This window comes from Abramis brama (assembly GCF_963993115.1).
Source record: "Abramis brama genome assembly, chromosome: 14".
Classification (NCBI taxonomy): domain Eukaryota; kingdom Metazoa; phylum Chordata; class Actinopteri; order Cypriniformes; family Leuciscidae; genus Abramis; species Abramis brama.
The window spans coordinates 35,671,218-35,694,679 of NC_139976.1; the positions used below are offsets into that span (position 1 = coordinate 35,671,218).

The 23,462-nt window shown below is 40.4% G+C and overlaps 1 long non-coding RNA gene across 1 annotated transcript; it reads right to left on the minus strand.

Annotated features, from left to right (window-relative positions):
* Positions 1–11,931: 11,931 nt before the first annotated feature.
* On the minus strand, positions 11,932–13,622 carry LOC311096608. Its single transcript, XR_014609061.1, has 3 exons — positions 13,478–13,622; positions 13,328–13,417; positions 11,932–12,022 (listed from the first exon to the last, which is right to left on the minus strand). It is a non-coding gene; the product is annotated as an uncharacterized lncRNA (long non-coding RNA).
* Between the last annotated feature and the right edge of the window lie 9,840 nt (positions 13,623–23,462).

Sequence of the window (23,462 nt, forward strand, 5' to 3'; positions counted from 1 at the left end):
CTGGATGCTGGATATGTTATCTTCTTGCCATGGCCTCGGTGCCTTTCTCTAAGCATGAATTAAACAAACTACGATGCTTTCACTCAACTACCTTAATTTCTACTTTATTTCCAGGGGTTGTGCTTGGGTTGCATGTTGATAATGGGTAGGGAACTGTCATATTTCTGAAAAAAAATGAAATGTTTTCCTGTTCATAGTTAAAAGTAAAAATGACCAAATTAATTGGCAATCAAAATATTATTGCATTTGTACACCTCTCTTTTTAAACAAAAGTGCAGTAGTTCTTCAATGTAAATTTTAATACTCATGAGTGAGGCCCCTTCCCATTCTTTTCCATTACAGTCTGGCAAACAAATGTTGGGTACTATTGGCCCTTGTCAAACCAAAAATTCACTTTTCCACTCCTGCTCACCTACATCATAACTGAACTCAACAAAAGGTGTATCAAATATTTTAAACAGCGACATTAAACAGACAACATGTTGTAATTCATTCAACATGTGATTCTCGCATCAATGTATAACTTTAAAGAGTTAAAGTGTCGCGAGAGTGGTCTTTGAGCAGCGCGTTTTCCCAACGTGGTTTGGATGATGCTCATGTGGACGCTGTGTCGAATCAAGGCCAAAAAAGTCGACGATATAACAAAAATAGTGAGAAATATGCACTTTTAATAGTTTGTGAAGTCCTCCTCAGTGTTTGCTTGGCCCGGATGGCTGTGTATTGTATTGATTGATGGTAATTGGTGGTGATTTCTGTCGAGACGCATCTCTGTGTGGGGAAATCCCAACAACACAATTCTCTAGAAGCGTAAGTGATGAACTATCATCAATACCAGCGTAATGTTAAGATTATTTTGTGTATAATTTGATGTGAACTAGTGTTTTTAATTTGTGGTAATTTTGTCTTATTAAGAGGGGAGAAGAGTGCTCTGTGTAGGCCCTCAGTGTGTTTCTGGGGCGAGTGTGAAACATCAGAGTGAGTGTTGTTCACTTTAATTGATTTCCAAGAAGTGTTTATCAGTCTTGTGTTCCAAATATTGAGGAAGAGTGATGTATTGTTTATTTTACTGTCTGCAGGGGAAAATCAAGTGTGTCATTCACTGTGAAAACGTTTACAGGTTATAGAGTGGTGATGAAAAGTAAGTTTGAATATCATTCATTTCATTTTTGAAGTTGTACAAGTGTTTATTTGCTGATTTAAGACTAAGTGTTAAATTGTTTAATCATTTTTGAAAGGTATTGCAAATACTCAAAAATGTAACTTCTAATTTCATTGCCATGTATTTTGCATGTAACATAAGTAGCCTTTTCTTGGTCCTCTGTGCTGACAAATGTTATAATTATTTGTGCATTTGTTTTCTAGAATGAAAGGCTGCTACTGTTGTCTATGTTAGCTAGCCTAGTTTTTGTAATTGATACATTTAATGTTGTGACTGAGAACAAGAGAGATAGAGAGACTCATTTTGATGTGAGAAGCAAACTTTATTGATTTCAATCACTTTACACAAACCTTTCTACGCTAAGTTCCCGAAATTTTGCTTAATTAACGCTGCGCTGTTTCAAGTGCAGTCTGGAATAAAATACCCCTTTATATACTTTTCATTCTGTGTCCGGTGTTGTCACTATCTCACATACCGGGCTACAAATAGTATATTATCTACAAGCACAGTTAAAAAGTACACATTTAATACAATCAAGCACACTTATTTTCACAAGGGGTTCTTATCAAAAGAAGTTCAAATGTGTGACTGTGTGTCTTGATGTCTGAATCCACAGGGAGGAGTGAACACAGGTCTCCGTTATGGAGGGATTTACATCAAGAGTCTGGTACCTGGCGGAGTGGCCGAACAAGATGGCCGAATCCAGACAGGTACATGTGCATGTTACTGTTCTTACTGCCATTACAGAGACTGAGGAAAGTGGCATGGATCTGCATTCTGCACTGAGATTTAGTTTAGTAAATGGATGCAAGAATGCGTCGGTTTGGTTGAGTCACTTGAATGATGATTGTGTGTGTGTGTGTGTGTGTGTGTGTGTGTGTGTGTGTGTGTGTGTGTGTGTGTCAGGAGACAGGCTGTTCCATAAGCTACTCACAGAGACAAAAGCGCACCTGTAGCGGTGATGTTACTTAGTTTGTTTCTTTATTAATCCATGCTTCGTGGTGTTTGCTAAAACTGTGTGTAAGTTGAAGAATCTTTTTTTTCTTTCTTTGACTGTGAAGATTGCTTCTGGGAAATGACTCTGCCGTTGGTTGAGAAGTAGGCTAAAGTGGTCAGTATTACTCTGTATTCTTTATTAGCATTAGCTACTGTGCTGCTAAGCCGTGCTATTCATGTAATGATTGCAATATTTGATGTTGTCTTTTATTTTTTTCTACCTGAACTTTTAGTTCTACGGTGTTAATAACCATCTGTAAAGGGAACCGGAGTCTCGCATCTAATCAATGGGCGGAATAGCTTCCTTCTAGGAATTTTCGACATGATCAAAACTTTCACACAATCGACTACATGCCTTCTGTCATCTGGTTGATATTTCAAACTTTTATTAGCAAGTAAAATGCATTTTAGAATCATTGTTAAAACGTCCACCTTCAGCTCGTGATTGACTTGTCGTTTTGCTGTGAAATCTTTATTGAAGTAAATGTAAGAATACTTTAATATTGTCTTGTATATTGCAAGATGAACACTTAGGCTAGGCCTACTGGAATGAAGCAACTTTGGATTACTTGATTATACATACATACATATTTTTCTTATTTATTTATTTGTTTATTTATTTATTTAGTCTTGTTAAATGTCCCAAATATGATCATCAGGCTTTTGAGGAAGGTTTATTTGTTCAACTTTCAATCATCATTGCATTGCATTAAGTTTTTTAAACTACAAAGCTTTGATCATAAATCATTTAAATCAAGTATTTAAGCAATATTGAGCAAAAAGCTGAGAAAATCACGTTTTCGTCAAAGACAACGTCTGGATGATGATCAGAACACAGATGGAGTAGATCGAGTAACACAATGCTAAATCATAAAACAGATGTAGGCTACAATAACATTACGATGTCCAGCAATCGATTTAAATAGTACATTGATTGGGTTTAAGTGGTCATTCAGTGAGGGCTATTACATGTTGATCCGACTTTAAGCGTGTATTTAAGTGGTCCAGTGGTAGAACTTTTGCCAAGCGTGTCAGAGGTTCTGAGTTCTAATCCGCACTCATATGGTTTTTTATTTTATTTATTTTTTATCAAAAACGATTATGTTTTTCAGTGGTTGTATATCATGCAGGAACACGTTTGTGTGCATTTTGTTTTGTAATTTCACCGGAACGAATAGAGTCTCTCCACAACGGATTGAAGTGCGCGTCCGAGTGAAGACTGTGCGCGAGCCACAAACTAAACACAGTATCCGCGCCACTGATCGCAGCGGCAACGAGCACTTGTAGTATACTTGTATTTGCACTTGCACTATTTCAATACTTTTAGGGACTAAATTGGCCCACTCTTTAGTTGAAAAAAAAGTATACTTTAAATTGAGTGCTTAACTAGTAATACACAAGTGTTTCTTTAGGATTGCAGCTATACAACTACAAAATGTACTTTTATAAACTAAAGATGAGTTAGTAACTAGTAAACTAACAGTATAACTATAAATTCACTCAAACATGCCAACTACCAATTACATGCCAAGTATACTTAGAATACATAATTGTACTTTTCTTAAGTATATCTTAATCAATTAAGCACCAATTAAGGCCAAATGTACTTAGACTTTTCTGTATACTTGTCCATATAAGCCAAGTAAGTATAATTTTAGTTATATCTCTGATGAGTAGACAGAATGTATACTCTTATATTTATAGTTTAAAACAACTTCTTTTCTTTTGTCAGAGAAGCCAACCTTAGCACCACCAATATTATTTACACAAGTGAAGCTGAGTTAGCTGTTGTACGTCTGCTACTCCACAGGGTCAGTAGTATCACAGAAGCTCAAACAGAATCAGCTGCCAAAGGGCAAAGAGAAAGAGTGGTCACATGACTCTGGATATAAACGTGCGGAAGGGGGAAGCACAGGGCTATACAGGCTACGGCTAATCTGTCTAAGTGGGGTTAAGTAGCTTGAAAGGCTTTTGTACTAAATGTCCGTGAGCTTGGAAGGCCGTCCCGTCAGACACGAAATCCAACCCTGAATCCATTATTCTGTGCTCGCCTGCTGCTACTGTACATGATGACCTTGGGAAGTCACTTGTGAAAAGCACACTTTAGCATAATTGTAAAAAAATTATAAAGTATGATCTGAATGTAATGTTTTTGGACACTTAAGGGCATCTTAATTACAAAACGATTAAAATGTATGTTTACCCTTTATTTTAAGGTGTCATTGTTATAGTGTAATTATATACCTAAGTACTCAGTAATATTAATTAACAACATGTACTTACTATAGGGTTAGGGTTTGGTTGAGGGTTACTGGCATGTAATTATGCATAATTTACTGTTATTACTATGGTAAGTGTACATGTAACATATGAAACTGTAAATTAAAGTGTTACCAAATGTATTATAGTTTAAATGTATTTAAATGCAATGAGTTGAAGTTAAGAGTGACCCAGTAGGACTTAAGTAAATCTTTACATGTAATTTTATAATTACTCTTAAAGTATTTGAAATATGGCTAAAGTGTACTGACAGTGACAATCATTCATGATAAACTAAAATATACTTTAATGCCAATTCTATTGAAAATTTTATGTAATTTATTTACATTTATTTGTAACTACACATTTGTAACGAGGAAGACGCTACAGTTCAAAATAAGTGTACTTTATAGCATAAAAAAAAAAAAAGTATTAAAACAATTATTTCAATGTAGCAAAATTTCGGTTTGCAGCCGAGTGTGAAGCGGCTGGGATGAAAATCAGCACCTCCAAGTCCGAGGCCATGGTTCTCAGTCGGAAAAGGGTGGTTTGCTCGCTTCAGGTTGGTGGAGAGCTCCTGCCTCAAGTGGAGGAGTTCAAGTATCTTGGGGTCTTGTTCACGAGTGAGGGAAGGATGGAACGGGAGATTGACAGACGGATCGGTGCAGCTTCTGCAGTAATGCGGTCCCTGTACCGGTCTGTCGTGGTAAAGAAGGAGCTGAGCCGCAAGGCGAAGCTCTCGATTTACCAGTCAATCTACGTTCCTACTCTCACCTATGGTCATGAGCTGTGGGTCATGACCGAAAGGACAAGATCCCGGATACAAGCGGCCGAAATGAGCTTTCTCCGCAGGGTGGCTGGGCGATCCCTTAGAGATAGGGTGAGAAGCTCGGTCACTCGGGAGGAGCTCAGAGGAGAGCCGCTGCTCCTCCACATCGAGAGGGGTCAGTTGAGGTGGCTCGGGCATCTTTTCCGGATGCCTCCTGGACGCCTTCCCGGGAAGGTGTTCCGGGCATGTCCCACCGGGAGGAGACCCCGGGGAAGACCTAGGACACGCTGGAGAGACCATGTCTCCCGGCTGGCCTGGGAACGCCTCGGTGTCCCCCCGGAAGAGCTGGAGGAAGTGTCTAGGGAGAGGGAAGTCTGGGCATCCCTGCTTAGACTGCTGCCCCCGCGACCCGGCCCCGGATAAGCGGTAGAAGATGGATGGATGGATGGATTTCAATGTAGATTTTACCAAAGTGACTTGGAGTGGAGGAGGAGGGAGGAGTGAACACAGGTCTCCGTTACGGAGGGATTTACATCAAGAGTCTGGTACCTGGCGGAGTGGCCGAACAAGATGGCCGAATCCAGACAGGTACATGTGCATGTTACTGTTCTTACTGCCATTACAGAGACTGAGGAAAGTGGCATGGATCTGCACTGAGATTTAGTTTAATAAATGGATGCAAGAATGCGTTGGTTTGGTTGAGTCACTTGAATGATGATTCTGTCTGTCTGTCTGGAGACAGGCTGTTGGAAGTGGACGGCACCAGACTGCAGGGATTCACAGATCAGCAGGCGGCTGAATGTTTGGCAAGAGCAGGCGAGGTAAGCTCTCTCTCTCTCTCTCTCTCTCTCTCTCTCTCTCTCTCTCTCTCTCTCTCTCTCTCTCTCTCCTCTCTCTCTCCTCTCTCTCTCCTCTCTCTCTCTCTCTCTCTCTCTCTCTCTCTCTCTCTCTCTCTCTCAGCTGTAATCACTGTTTCCTTCTAGGAATTCAGTAAACCCTTCGACATGATCTCTCTCAGTTGTAATCACTGCTTCCTTCTAGGAATTCAGTAAACCCATCAGTAAATTTTCGACATGATCAAACCTTTCACACAATCGACTACATGCCTTCTGTCATCTGGTTGATGTTTCAAACTTTTATTAGCAAGAAAAATGCATTTTAGAATCATTGTTAAAACGTCCACCTTCAGCTCGTGGTTCACTTGTCTTTTTGCTGTGAAATCTTTATTGAAGTAAATGTAAGGTGAACACTTACTGGACTGAAGCAACTTTGGATTACTTGATTATACATACATCTTATTTTTATTTTTATTTTTTTTATCTTGTTAAAATGTCCCAAATATGATCATCAGGCTTTTGAGGAAGGTTTATTTGTTCAACTCTCAATCATCATTGCATTGCATTATATGTTTTTAAACTACAGAGCTTTGATAATAAATTATTTAAATCAAGTATTTAAATATCATCTTACAACATTATTTGCATATATATATATATATATATATATATATATATATATATATATATATATAATATATAGTGATGAGTCTGATGACATCTGATCATTTTATTGAAGTAATCTGATATGCGGTTATAAAGATCTCATTGACAAGCTTTCAGGATTTAATCTTTTGGTCATATATATTAATAAATGCACCAAATTGCATATTTTTTTTCTTTTTGGCACCCTTTTTCTCCAAAATTTCTCACTTTATCATACTGTATGATCCATAAAAGCATGATGTATCAAATATGATACAAAACATGAAACACTATATAAACTTTATTTTTTTTCAAACCTATATACTATGTGCTATTTTTTGTATGTAAAACATTGAAGAATATTTTTGCAGCTTATTTCCACAGTTTATGAATGGTAAAAAAAAGACCAAAAACTGAAGATTTTCACATTTCTATTGCATGGCTTCAGAAAGCTTGGGATATGGTTCACAAATCATATGGACTGGTTTTATGATGGTTTTTGTAGCCTGACCTTCAGCTGAACTGATATTAGTGATAATAGTTTTGTGTGTGTGTGTGTGCGTGTGCGCAGGTGGTGAGTCTGGTGCTGGAGCGGGACGGAGGCTCTGTGATGAGGCGAGGCCCTATAAACCCTGTGTTACGGGACACACTCGCCGTCCGATCACCGAATCCCACAGGGATGAGGAACAGCTGTCCTGCCATCACCATGACCAGACCCTTCGGCGTCAAGCCCAGAGACTACAGCTTTGTGTCGGACGGTAATCAAAAGATGCATGTAAATGCACCACTTTAATGGTGTATAGTATATACAGTGATTCAGATTCTGTGCTGCTTTTGCAGTGCAAAGACGACTACTTACCACATCATGTGTTTAAAAAGAAATCACCCTTTTAAACCATCTTACAATATTGAATATCACCAGAAGGGTTTGTTAACCTTAATCTCTGAGCCCATTCAATTCAATTGACAATTCTTATATTTGTATGGAATATTGCAGTATTTATCATACATGATTTATACATGCACAATAAAATTAATGTACCATTATAATATGGAATCAGAATAACTCCCTCTTGCAGCATCTCTTCTATTCTCTGATGATGTGGGCGGGGCAACCTGTCACTCACATGAGATCCACCAATAGAAAACCACAACCATCCAATCAAGCCCCGCCCTACATTTGTTGTTTCAAAAAGCCGTTTCACTCAGATATACATCACAATAGACCAATTTCGAGCCGACGTCACAGTTACGTCACGGCGTTAGCTGGAGGCAAAACAAAGGGAAAACTGAAGGCGGCCAATACAAACCAGCACAGATTCGGCTACATAATAAGGAGCTTAAATTATTATTATTGCTATTAAATGTCATCTTGTTGTGTTGTTGGGTGCAAGAAGCGACGGAGTACAGGCTCCAATTGGAAATTTTATCGCATAATGTTTTCTAAATTATTGTGATTATTTGTGAATCATCTATGATTGTATACATTGTTTTGATTGATTGTGACTAGACTTTTTGAAGAACCTGGTAAGAAAGTGTAATCAGATACATAGTTAAAAAATGAATATGCTGTATCTGGAATTTTTATTTCTAGAAAATATTCACATCATTAAAATTGCACCGTAATGTCACTCTTTACATTGTCGTCTTCTGTCTGGCCGTGGCGCTGGCTAGGCAGAACTGCGGATCGTAGGCTACCACACAAGACTTGTACGTGACCATTTAGTACAGTTATAGGCATCTAGAGATTTACTGTATATACCATCAGTTTCTCTTTACACTCAGTTTCTCTATCAGGTAGGTGTGGAAGTCAGGCCACTCGACCGGAGGTAGCGTTAACGTTAATCCTGTCAGATCGTCCATCCATTGAATGAGCGTGTATGCCGGATCAGCCAATCTGGGATGTCCATTAAAATTAACTTTTGCAAATAACAATTGTGGTCCTGGACAGTGAGTGACCTTGCACATTAAGATAAAATCAGATTTTCTCCAGTCATTGTTAAAAAACAAGCTAACAAAACTTGCAAACTAACGTTAGTGAAGCGGCCAGAGGGATCGTTCTGCCACCACCTAAGCTCCGCCCACAAGAAAACGTCACCATGTTTACCAACTGAAAAGGGGTCTATGGGAAAATCTGTCTGTTTCATAACAGTTTTTACTCTTTCCCTGCCAGCGTAAAAAATTAAAATAATTGCCAGCCACCACCATGGTCTTTCATCATTTTCTCAAAAGTTTCATGACCCTCAGAATATTTTGTTGTATGAATATCTGAACATGCAAAATATCAAAAGAAAGAACAGAGCCTCTGCTTTTTTTTATTCTAGCTTAATGGATTCCTTTTTTTTATCAACACTTGAATGTGACTAAGTTTCATTTAAAAAAAACAACATTGAGCAAAAAGCGGAGAAAATCACGTTTTTTTCAAAGACAACGTCTGGATGATGATCAGAACACAGATGGAGTAGATCGAGTCCATCAACACACTCAAAGCTTCACAGTCCTGTCGCTTGCCCTGGGTTGACAGTTCATTCAGTAACATGCAGTTTTGATTTATATGCTGTTTAATGTTGATAACCGGGTTATTTTACATATGCATATGATTACATATATCGCTTGTTTCTGCTTTTCTTCGACTGTTTTGTTCCTGAGATTCTGTTTTCTTTCAGAAGATGTGTCATAGCGCCCCCTACCTTAAAACAGTGAAAACATGGAAAGCCGGAAAATTCCGTCAATGGCGGGGAAAGAGTTAAAATCTTGGAATCATTGAGAAACCTTGAAATGTCTTAAAGATTGTATTGCCGCCCCGCTTACAGTTACAAAGATCACAGCAGTTACACCATTTCCAAGGTCTAAGCTACGTCATTGCTTACAGGTTGAATGATGCTGATTGGCTAAGAAATTGATAAACATAGTAATTTTCCACACATATACAGACAGACTGAAGCATATCTCCATAGATTATGTAGCTGACACTCTGACCCTGAAGTTAGGCACGTCGTGACCTTCCAGGTCACAGATTTGGGTTGCTGGGTGCCAGCAGGTCTCGAACAACAACTCAGTCAATCTCCAACAATGCCAGTGGTTCCTTAACCTGTAAGCAAGAAGACTAACACACACACTGACACACATCTTTTCCAAGGATGGATTTGGCCAGGCTCTAACTATAAACAGGAGTCTCGTCTCAAAACATCAAGATAACAAGTTCTTTCTCAAGAAGAGCTACATTTTAGTCTAACTGGAAAGTATAGGCTTTAACTGACAAATGGTCCGTTAAACTATAGACTTCAATGACCCCTATGGGGTTTAACATGTTGAAGACCTTTCTCAAACACAAAACATTGCCCTATTTTATTTCTTGAAGCCGGGTTAAATGAGCAAGCACTGTTACTGCATTCAGAGATCAAATACTGACATTAAAGAATACATGAAAAGAACATCTCCGTAATCACACTGGTAACTTCTATAACAAAGTAAAATCTCCAGAGAAGTCATTCAACTCATTTGATATTTAGAAGGAAAAATATTGATTAATACCTTGATTATAATCACATCGTACTATGACAGTTAATCAGCGAGTTAGATCGTTATGCGAGAAACAACGCACCACTGTTTAGTTCCTGTCTCTATGAAGCCCCTCCTTCTAAAAATCACACTGTGCTCTGATTGGTCGGTTGGATCAGTGTGTTGTGATTGGTCGAGCGCTTCTAGTGTGTTTGGGAAATGTCCCGCCCCTTACCATAACCGCCAGTTTAACACACTACTAACTAACTCAACCAGGCCCTGCCCCTTTTTTCTGTGTATGAATTATTTAAATGAGGAATATTGTGACGTGTTCGTTCCCGGAAGAAACTCAAGACTACAATGGAGGCGTTTCAGGAGTTCAGAAACACTGACACATTACACACTAAAGAACGTTGAACATGTAAATAAGCATAAAAGGACCACTTTAATATATGATTGTCTTAAGGTAAAAGAATGCAAAAAAGTTCAAATGACTGAATATACTGCCTGATAAATTAACTTTAGTTAACTCAGGCTGCGTCCGAAACCGCATACTTCCCTACTATATAGTATGGAAAAAGCAGTAGGCGAGCGAATAAGTATGTCCGAATCCTTAGTATCCATAAAAGAGTAGGCAAGAATTACCAGAGTGACGTACTAATTATCGCGAGATTCGGGCGTACATATACTTATAGTGTGTCCGAATATTCCTACTTTCCTACTATATAGTAGGGGAAAACAGTACGTGAACGGAGTAGTATGTCCGAAACCTCAGTACTCATAAAAGAGTAGGCGAGAAGTTCCCGGATGGCTTACTGCTTCAACCCAGATTTTGAAGAGCTCGAAGATGAATACTTTTCTATCCCAGGAGGCCACGCGAGAGGATACGTCATTATCAAACATCGCAGAGATCAGCGACGCGGGTGCTTTCAAATGTGAGTAAACACGGGTCCTTGTGTTAAAATTGCATGTGTTGAACTACTGTAGAGTAAACTGTTGAATTGTTGAAGGTGTAAAGACGTTACACAGTGTAGTATAGTTGTGATTTTGCTGTAAAAACACGTTTTATTATGTATAACGTTAGCTAACAGGCGAGCTCCAGACCAGTAAGGACACGTAAGTTACGTCTCTAAAGTGGATTTACATAAACCATATACAGTACATCCTAAAGACGCTTATTTTAAATGTCTATTTACTTCTGACAGGAAAATCTTCAGTAAGTATTGCAGAAGAGCACATCACAACATGAAATAGACATCTGAGTGATGAATGTGTGCTATTATGTAGAACAAATCTATAAAGTAACTAAACATAAGTTATCTATTTTATTTGTCCATTAGTACTGTTGATAAATTGAGGAACATTTATGTTGGATAAAAAGTTAAAACAAGCTCATAAATCACAGAGGTAATGTGAATCTTGTCTGGATGTTACAGGGTCAGATGAACAGATGTGTGTTTATCTGGTGGAGAGTGGCTCATGAAGCTGAATGCTGCCATCAAAGGCTTTGAGTGAGTATACCACAGAAATTAATAACAATAACTAATTATTGTAATTTCAAACAGAGCTATTACAGCACTTTTCTGATTCTTGATTTCTGTGCATTAGCTGCACAGCTTTTGTGGTGGAGCAGGACCTGCAAGGGAAGATGATGGCGGCGTTTGTGGAAAAAAAGTGGTTTTGTCTTCTAAATAATACTGAAATCATATGACATTGTGTGGTTAAAATGACTGCTTTTGTGTTATGTTTGTGCATTTTGTAGAATCTGAAATGTCAGCAGGCTGGTGTGAGTGCTGAGGATGAGGAGCCCAGAGCTGAATCCTGGAGATGGTGCCATGAGTCCCTCCATCACTCCACCTGCCCTTACGAGTCCCTCCATCACTCCACCTGCCCTTACGAGTCCAGCCCTTACGAGTCCCTCCATCACTCCACCTGCCCTTACGAGTCCAGCCCTTACGAGTCCCTCCATCACTCCACCTGCCCTTACGAGTCCAGCCCTTACGAGTCCCTCCATCACTCCACCTGCCCTTACGAGTCCAGCCCTTACGAGTCCCTCCATCACTCCACCTGCCCTTACGAGTCCCTCCATCACTCCACCTGCCCTTACGAGTCCAGCCCTTACGAGTCCCTCCATCACTCCACCTGCCCTTACGAGTCCCTCCATCACTCCACCTGCCCTTACGAGTCCCTCCATCACTCCACCTGCCCTTACGAGTCCAGCCCTTACGAGTCCCTCCATCACTCCACCTGCCCTTACGAGTCCAGCCCTTACGAGTCCCTCCATCACTCCACCTGCCCTTACGAGTCCAGCCCTTACGAGTCCCTCCATCACTCCACCTGCCCTTACGAGTCCAGCCCTTACGAGTCCCTCCATCACTCCACCTGCCCTTACGAGTCCCTCCATCACTCCACCTGCCCTTACGAGTCCCTCCATCACTCCACCTGCCCTTACGAGTCCAGCCCTTACGAGTCCCTCCATCACTCCACCTGCCCTTACGAGTCCAGCCCTTACGAGTCCCTCCATCACTCCACTTGCCCTTACGAGTCCAGCCCTTACGAGTCCCTCCATCACTCCACCTGCCCTTACGAGTCCAGCCCTTACGAGTCCCTCCATCACTCCACCTGCCCTTACGAGTCCAGCCCTTACGAGTCCCTCCATCACTCCACCTGCCCTTACGAGTCCAGCCCTTACGAGTCCCTCCATCACTCCACCTGCCCTTACGAGTCCAGCCCTTACGAGTCCCTCCATCACTCCACCTGCCCTTACGAGTCCCTCCATCACTCCACCTGCCCTTACGAGTCCCTCCATCACTCCACCTGCCCTTACGAGTCCAGCCCTTACGAGTCCCTCCATCACTCCACCTGCCCTTACGAGTCCAGCCCTTACGAGTCCCTCCATCACTCCACCTGCCCTTACGAGTCCAGCCCTTACGAGTCCCTCCATCACTCCACCTGCCCTTACGAGTCCAGCCCTTACGAGTCCCTCCATCACTCCACCTGCCCTTACGAGTCCAGCCCTTACGAGTCCCTCCATCACTCCACCTGCCCTTACGAGTCCCTCCATCACTCCACCTGCCCTTACGAGTCCAGCCCTTACGAGTCCCTCCATCACTCCACCTGCCCTTACGAGTCCAGCCCTTACGAGTCCCTCCATCACTCCACCTGCCCTTACGAGTCCAGCCCTTACGAGTCCCTCCATCACTCCACCTGCCCTTACGAGACCAGCCCTTACGAGTCCCTCCATCACTCCACCTGCCCTTACGAGTCCAGCCCTTACGAGTCCCTCCATCACTCCACCTGCCCTTACGAGACCAGCCCTTACGAGTCCCTCCATCACTCCACCTGCCCTTATTGCCTCAGATTGTGAAGCTCAACACAACACGCAACAACCTCAGCGCCTTCAGCCTACATACATGATTGTAGTTTGAATAAAGCTTTGTTTCATGTGTTGACTTGTATATGCATTTGTTTATTGTGTGATGGTGACTTTCATTCATTCTTTTACTAATTTATTAATATTTCTCGTTGTCAGTAAATACAATATAATTATTTAATTAATGCTTTATTTAATTGTTTGAATGCAAATGTAGATATGTTCACTATATACTTTTTACTACTATTTTCAGTAAAAAGTAATATAATTAAGTATTGGTCAGCATTTATCGTTGTTATTATTGTATGTTTTGGGGTGGGATATCAATGCAATTCATTCTGGGGTAATATTAATTTAATATTAATGATACTTAAATTTTTTTGAGTATAAAATCAACAGTTTTCTCCAAAGGCAAATCTTTGCACAGCTGCCCTTTGTGCAGACATTACAAACGCTGAGGAAACCCGTTCTAGGTAGGGCTGTCGAGTTACTGATGTTATGAGGTATATATATATATATATATATCATGGGTTTGCATACATAATATGAGATTTTTTTACACAGGAAAAAATAACCTAGTACAAGGTTGAATATTTTAATATATTTTTTCTTAAATAATTCATTATAATACATTTTAAAATGCATTTAAAAAAATATATTTATAGGCCTAGGCCTGAGGGATGAAACGAGAATTAAATTCAACAAGAAAAAGAGGAAAACAAAGCAGTTAGCCACTTTTGCTTGTGGATAAAAATGTTTGGATATAAAATAAAGAAATTAACAACATTCAAGAGATTACCATTTTGGGATTTCGTAATAAAAATAAATAATATTGTAAGGATAAAACGGTGGGTCACATTAGTAGGGTTAAATATAAGAACTTTAATCAACCCTAAATGTATTCACAAAATAAATGGGCAGCAGATTCTTCAAAATGAGCAAGTTTAATCAATATCAATATTTACAGATAGATGAATTAAACGTGTCGTTCAAATCTTTTAAGTTGTTGCGCGTGTGATAATGCGTCGTAGGTCACATGATAACGTCAACATGGCAGATGTCCGGTTCGCATTCATACTCAACGAGATTTGGCTATAAAGTACCTACTCTTTTAGCGCTCGTTAAGTAAGTACTCATTGAAAATAAGTACCTACTCATTGAGTACGCGGTTTCGGACGCAGCCATAAATTCAGTCTTTTTTATTTTCAACAGTGTCTGCAGTTCCAGAGGATTTCCACAAGGTGGCATTACAGCTTCATAAACAAATCATGTGACCCATCTCTAAATTGTTTGACTAATTTTTGTCTCTAAGAATGAGTTGTTTGTCTTTTTTGTTCTCTTTTACATTACTACGTAATGCATTCTGTATTAACTCTTAAACCAATATACTGAGCACACTTCACGCCACTTTGAGCTTGAAATCTTTCACTAGAAACTCTTTTAAAATGTCTTTCTGTAGCATTGACACTTACGCAGCGTTGCTAGAAAAGTGTGTAAAACTCTGAGCATCAAACATTGCTGAAGGCAGCTACACATTTACCTCAACTGCAAACAAAAAGTTATTATTTTTGGTGCCTTGCAGTCACAACAAGATATTACAACTGTTACAAATTTCAGATATGCCTGTTTCGATAACTGAATTATGTACTGTACGTATTCAATCTTCAGCCTTATCCTTAAGTTTGCAATAAAGATTAAAGATGTTTATAAATGTAAACTTTATTCTTTTTTTTCAAATAGATAGATGAATTGATATGTTTCTCCAAGGGTTTCATCTCGTCTTTATGCTGGCTAATCAACACACACTCAACACACTGTTATTACTAGACAGCGATCAGTAATATCTCTGAGTTTCTCAGTTCCTCAGCTTCTCGAGGAGAAACATCTGCAGAATCCATTAAAGGACCTGCGGGATCTCAGCTTATTTTTACAGAGCCGCTCTTGCCCTGAATTATGTGTCTATGGAAGCAGATTAGTCTCAAATATAATTCACGCAAAAAACATGATTCACAAATGCGTAGACAATTTCACATGCATGAAACCTACTTCACGTGCACACAAAAAAAATATATTCACAAAAAGCAATTCACATGGGCAAAATATAATTATATACTCATAAAATACATTTCACAAATGCAAAACACAATTCGTAGATATACAACTGCACAAAAACCTTTGAATGTTTAAAATGTACGAGTGTATCCTTGCATTTGAATGTGCAAATCGTCATTCACGTACGAATCGCCTTGGATATGTGTGTGTGTGTTTTTGAGACTTTCCTGGCAGCACAACACTCCTAACACAGAGCAGTCTACTCTTTAGCCAATCAGATTTAAGCTTATCAGTATCACGTGAGGGCGGGCCTACCTACATGTTACGTCATCAGCTTTCGACCAGTTCATGGCTGAGCAGAGGTAAGTGCAGTTAATTGTTCGTTTCTGTGTTTAGAAGTTAGAGATCATTTGAAGCAATAGTTTATTAACTGCTGTTTAGTCCACATGTGAATATAAACATTTATTTTTAGTATTGATGGATTTTCATGTCCTGTCCACCACACATTCAACCTATGATAATGTATGTAATTGTCACGGTGTGACAAATGAGAGGGCGGAACTAAAGTTCGCCGCAATTGTGTCCCCTCCGGTACAATAACAAGGACACACCACCCCCCCGTGTAAATGTGTATCTGTTGCCTTGCCAACCGGGATGAGGAAATCGACATCAGGTGTGGGGAATTAATCTAGAGCCATGACGAAGCCATGTGGGCATTGAGAAGGATATAAAAAGCCAGTGAAGAGAGACTGTTGTGTGGTTCTCCCCCGTGAGAAGTCGTTCCATTTGAGTGTTGCAGAGAAGAATTGTGGTGTGCAAGGGAAAGTGTTGTTGGAGGGGACTCGAGGAGCGTGGAAGAGTTGTGAAAACCCCCCGTTTGCCTGGAAGGGAGAGAGATAAGTAATCGACCATCGTATCTCGTACCTACATGTTTCAACACTGAATTTGAGGTGGATTGGAGTGCTTTGATTGTGCTATTGAAACGTCACTGAGTGAATTATACTGATTCATGTTCGATCTCTTACCCTCTTCCCCCGTGTTGGAACGGTGATGTGAATCCTGTCTATGTCTGTGGAGGAAAACCCCGAAACATCCTTTCTCAACATTGAAGCTCGTTGCTTGTGACACGGAGACCTCTGGGTGAGTGCTGGCCTTATCTGCACTTATTGAAGTGGATTGCAGTGCCTAAATTGACGTTTCCCCCCCTCACGGTGCATGTTTGGAGTGAAATTGCCGTGTGTGTGTGTGGAAGATTTATTTTCTCTTGCCGTGCACTCCCCACGTGCTATGCTGGTCTACTGTCAGTAACTGGAGCTTAATAATGTCGATCGGCCCCATCTGTTGAGGACTAGAAGGAACAGCATCCGTGAGTCAAACTAACCTCTCTGTTTTGAAGTAGTGATTCTGACTGTCTTAGAAGAAGCTCTGCCCAGCCTGTTGACTTAAGTTCGCTACTTGCCTGTCAACCCACCTGTATGGTGAGAAGGTTCGCCCCCTTGCAACACACGTGAGACTGCACACTCTATCTGCAATCTTGATTCTGTTTGTCTTAGCAGGAGCTCCGCTCAGCCTGTTGACTTTGAGTCTGCTGCAGCCCTAAGCCCACCTGCACGGTGTGAAGTTATCTGTCCCCTGCAACACACGTGAGAACTATATACTGTTGTTGAAGTTGATCCAGTCTGTCCTAGAGAAGTTCCGCTCAGCCTGCGACTTTGAGTCTGCTACAGCCCCAAGCTCATCTGCATGGTGTGAAGTTATCTGTCCCCTGCAACACACGTGAGGACTGTATACTGCTGTTGAAGTTGATTTCTGTCTGTCTTAGAGAAGTTCCGCTCAGCCTGCGACTTGAGTCTGCTACAGCCCCAAGTCCATCTGCATGGTGTGAAGTTATCTGTCCCCTGCAACACACGTGAGGACTGTATACTGCTGTTGAAGTTGATTTCTGTCTGTCTTAGAGAAGTTCCGCTCAGCCTGCGACTTGAGTCTGCTACAGCCCCAAGTCCATCTGCATGGTGTGAAGTTATCTGTCCCCTGCAACACACGTGAGGACTGTATACTGCTGTTGAAGTTGATTTCTGTCTGTCTTAGAGAAGTTCCGCTCAGCCTGCGACTTGAGTCTGCTACAGCCCCAAGTCCATCTGCATGGTGTGAAGTTATCTGTCCCCTGCAACACACGTGAGGACTGTATACTGCTGTTGAAGTTGATTTCTGTCTGTCTTAGAGAAGTTCCGCTCAGCCTGCGACTTGAGTCTGCTACAGCCCCAAGTCCATCTGCATGGTGTGAAGTTATCTGTCCCCTGCAACACACGTGAGGACTGTATACTGCTGTTGAAGTTGATTTCTGTCTGTCTTAGAGAAGTTCCGCTCAGCCTGCGACTTGAGTCTGCTACAGCCCCAAGTCCATCTGCATGGTGTGAAGTTATCTGTCCCCTGCAACACACGTGAGGACTGTATACTGCTGTTGAAGTTGATTCTGCCTGTCCTAGAGAAGCTCCGCTCAGCCTGCGACTTTGATTCTGCTGCAGCCCCATAGCCCACCTGTCTGGCGCGAAGTGTTCATCCCTCTGTATTACATGTGAGGACTGCACCCTCTGCTTGAAGTATTGACTCTGTCTGTCTTAGAAGAAGCTTTGCTCCGCCTGTTGGCTTCGAGCCTGCTGCAGCCTTATAGTCCACCTGTCTGAGGTAAAGTGTTCATCTCCCGGTAACACACGTGAAACCTGTATCCTCTGCTCCCAGTGTCGATACTGCCTGTTCAGAAGAAGGCCCGCTTAGCCTGTGGACTTCGAGTCTGCTGCAGCTCCAGAGCCCACCTGTCTAGTGTGAAGTGTCCATCTTCCTGCAACACACGTGAGAATTGCACACTCTACCCGCAGTGTTGATTCTGCTATCCTTCGCCAAAGCCCCGCCCACCGGTTTGACCTGAGCTCACTGTGCACCTGTCAGTCTGCCCGCATAGTGAAAAGTGGACATCTCAAGAGAGTGAATGTGAGAACTGTGCACGCTGCTTGAAGTCGCCATTCTGTTCGTCCCCGAGGAAGCTTGTCCAGGCTGTCGGGGTGAGACAACTGCATCCCGTTTGACCACCGACCCGCCTGTGAAGACTCACCTGTCTCTCACAGGCCACTGCGAACCTTGCACCGGTGTGAGAAGAGGAAGAGCCCTGACCATCTACTCACTTGTGGAAACTCACCTGTCCATCGCATACCATTGTGAACCCTACATCGGCGTGGGAAGAGGAAAGGCCCCGACCGTCTACTCACCTGTGGAAATTCACCTGTCCGTTGTAGGTCCCTGTGAACCCTGCATCAGTGTGGGAAGAGGAACAGCCCCGACCGCATACTCACCCGTGGAAACCCACCGGTCCATCACAGGCCACTGTGAACCTTGCACCGGCGTGGGAGTGGGCCCCGGAGACTACTGCATTGCCTCGATTCCTGGGAAGAAGAAAGGAAGATTTAGTTTAGGTTATTCAAATTACTTTTAACTTTAATAAAAAGAACTGTTATTCTTTTAAACTCCGTCTCGTCTCTGACACGCTCCTCAGGTACCCCTTTTCCACCAAAAAAGAACTGGTTCGGAACTGGTGTTGGTTCAACTTGCGAACCTTCTCAGAACCTGTTTGTTTTTCCACTGACTAGAGAGCCCAGAGAACGACGTCGTTACGTCACTGTGTACGTTGCCATAGGCTACGTCTTAGCTTTCCTAGAAACGCTTGCGCCAACTTCAAGCATAACAATTACAATGGCGGACTACATCGTCTTTCTGCAAATGTTTCTCCTGGCATTGCGATCCTATATTGGGGTCAGAAGAAGACGTTTAGAACACATTTGTGCTGCTCGTCTTGATTACTATAGACGGAGGTTACGTTCAAGAAGTTTGACAATAACCCCGCCCCAGCCCCCGACGTAAGCATGACGTGGTAAAAGAACGGTTCTAGTCCAGCAAAGAGTTGGTGCCGCTTTGGAACCAGTTTTCCTGGCCGAGAACCGGTTCTTTGGCTGTCGAAACACAAAGAACTGGTTCGCGAGTAGGCACCGGCACCAGCACTGCCTTGGTGGAAAAGGGGTAAGGGTGGTCCTGGTTTAGGGGTGGGCGCAGTCCGGCTTAGCCCATCCCGACCTGTGACATAATGACGTGCATATATAGGAGACATGTTTTGATCTGCATATATTATGTAGTTTTATTGTTTCAGATTTCCAAGACAGATGATGTATGAAGTTTCAGACATCCAGTACTGTGATCTTACCATTTCTACTGTAATTCTCTGAAAACAGTCATGTTGCAAGCCATCCATTTTGACAGTTGTTTCAACAAGTGGTTGAAAGTGATGCATTGTTACTGTATTAATTTGTCTCCTGCGGACTATATGTACACGCTTTAGGAATAAAGCCTTGCTATACATGCATTTGTTACATGACCCACCCTTAAGTAAACAAAGCACGACTCAGGTTCATTATATAGAAAAATACCCAAGATTTATTTTTGAGATCCAAACAAATTCACATGCGAACCTCTCGCATACGAACACCACGAGTGTTGATTTATTTCCGCCGGCCAGAAACAAACGCACCTACTATTTTCGTTCCTACCTCTGATATTTATACTTGGCTAACCACACCCCCTTGATTCATAACTTTACCGCCTTGATATCACCCGCTACACATTATTAAATGTTCTTGTAAGAATTAAAAGATTCAGACATAGTTCAATTTGATGTACACGTTTTATTAATTTGAAAGTTTCTGAATCCTTTGGGAATAAAATATATAAAATGACTTGATCATGATTAATGTTCCTGTTACATATGAAGATCATGAACTGACAGTCTAAACTGTGAAGCACAATATTCAGTACAGAGAAATATACGTCTCTTCAGGAGTTGTGAGATCCAGTCAGAGTGTACTTTGCTTTTAGAGTATATAAATATAAGTGCAATACATCAAGTGAAAAGTTAACAAATGAATTGTGTTCAGTCCGGTCATCAGTAGACCTCTCGGTTAGGACATATCAGATTTTGTCCTGATATTTAAAGTACTAAAACCCTATAGTACAAGAGGTGCAGACAGAGGACGTGGGAAATTAAGTGATGGTATTTGAATAGAGTTTACTGAGTAATCTTAGTCACATAATCTTAATTGCCTCTCTATGATAAGTACCTTTGTCTCATCAGCATAAAATCAGATTTGCCTATTTTACTAGGCAAAGTAAAATTAATGCTTCACAATATTGTCCTGAGACCTTAAGATGACAATAAAAAACCTTATTTAAAAACCTTGCGATGACAATACAGCACAAAACATAAGGAAATGCATGTTGAATATATTGCTAACACTCTACAATAAGGTACAATAACTTAGTTAACATTAGTTCATGTATTAAATAACCATGAGCAATACATTTGTTGCTGTGTTTGTTAATCTTTATTAACGTTAGTTAAAAATACAGCTGTTCATTGTTAGTTTACAGTGCATTTACTAATGTTAACAAGATTTTAATGAAGTACTAGTAAATGTTAACATTAACAAAAAATAATAAAGGCTGTTCACGTGCAGTTCATTATTAGTTCATGTTAACTAATGAAACGTTTTAATAAAGTGTTACCAATTAAGACATAAAAAAAAAAAAGTATAAAAGAGAATTAAGAAACAACATGAATTAAGATGTTCGTGACTGCTATCCAGATGTCACACCAAAGGTGAGTAATCCTGATAAAATGCAGGGAAACAAGTGTTAATAATAATTTAACATCATACACAAATGGCAAAAAACACTGGGTGCTCATTAAAATAGGTCTATTCACTATTTAAAGAACAATCTCGATGGGTATTATTGACCACAGATGATTGTTTTGCAATCATTAGCGTGATTGTAGCTGTGAGAGCTGTCTGTACCTTCAGCTAAAATACAACAAAACAAGCATCATTCTTCTTCATTTTTGACACGATATGGGACATCTGATTACAACAACAATTGCTTACATCAGTTAATAGTTCATAAACTATTGCTTCAACTGATCTCAAACTTCTTTAACTTCAGTTAACACAGAAATGAACGATTAACTGCACTTACCTCTGCTCAGCCATGAACTGGTCGAAAGCTGATGACGTAACATGTAGGTAGGCCCGCCCTCACGTGATACTGATTGGTCGATTGATAAGCTTAAATCTGATTGGCTAAAGAGTACGACTGCTCTGTGTTATGCTGCCAGCAAAGTCTCAAAAACACACACACACCTAAGGCGATTCGTACGTGAATGACGATTTGCACATTCAAATGCAAGAATACACTCGTACATTTTAAACATTCAAAGGTTTTTGTGCACAGTTGTATATCTACGAATTGTGTTTTGCATTTGTGAAATGTATTTTATGAGTATATAATTTTATTTTGCGCATGTGAATTGCTTTTTGCGAATATATATTTTTCACGCACGTGGATTTGTGTGCACGTGAATTAGGTTTCATGCATGTGAAATTGTCTACGCATTTGTGAATCATGTTTTTTGCGTGAATTATATTTGAGACTAATCTGCTTCCATAGTTTTATGTTTTAATGTATTCTTAAATGTAGTTTATTCCTCTGATCAAAGCTGAATTTTCAGCATCATTTCTCCAGTCTTCAGTGTCACATGATCCTTCAGAAATCATTCTAATATGATGATTTGCTGCTCAACAAACATTTATGATTATTATCAATGTTGAAAACTGTTGTGCTGCTTCATATCTTTGTAGAAATCACAGTGCAGTAACTAATGTTAACAGATGCACATTTTGATCATAAAAATGTATATGTTGAGATGAGCATTAAAGGGTTAGTTCACACAAAAATGAAAATTCTGTCAGTAATTTCTCTCCCTCATGTTGTTCCAACCCCGTAAGACTTTCGTTCATCTTCAGAACACAAATTAAGATATTTTTGATTAAATCTGAGAGCTGTCTCACTCCTCCATAGACACTATAACTTGCTGGCCCAGAAAATGCATTAAAGACATCGTTAATATAGTCCAAGTGACTCCAGTGGCTCAATCTTAAGATAAAGCGACGAGAATACTTTTTGTGCGCAAAAAACAAACAAAAATAACGACTTTATTCCACTTTTCATTTCCTTCTCTCTGGGCCTCGAGTTTTTTCACGTAGTGTAACTGCGTATCGCTTCTGTGTTGCACGTCGGCCAATAGTGAGCCTACGTGTGACGTACAACACAGACGCGCTGCGCTAAAACACTACGTGAACTAACTCGAGGCCCAGAGAGAAGGAAACGTATAGTGGAATAAAGTTGTTATTTTTGTGTTTTTTTGCGCACAAAAAGTATTCTCGTCGCTTTATAAACTTAAGATTGAGCCACTGGAGTCACTGGGACTATATTAACGATGTCTTTAATGCATTTTCTGGGCCAGCTCTCAGATTTCATCAGAAATAACTTAATTTGTGTTCTGAAGATGAACGAAAGTCTTACGGGGCTGGAACAACATGAGGGAGAGTAATTACTGACAGAATCTTCATTTTTGGGTGAACTAACCCTTTAACTAAAATTAATAAATGCTGTAGAAGTATTGTTCATTGTTAGTTCAGGTTAACTATGTTAACTAATGTTAATAAAACCTTAACGTATTACCCATAAATCCACCTTAAAAATATTACATATTTAAAAACATTGATGATCTAAACAGTGAAATAGTCATGAACCATACTATATTTTCTAAACAAGTAAAGAAAAAAAATAGATGTATTTGTTGAATGTATCAATTTTATAACTCTAATTTTCAAATTAAGCTAAAAGTGTCATTTAAAAATGTTTAACTGTGTATTTAGAACCTATAAAACACTAAATAGGTTTTATGTATTTACATAAAATAGATAATTTTCTTAG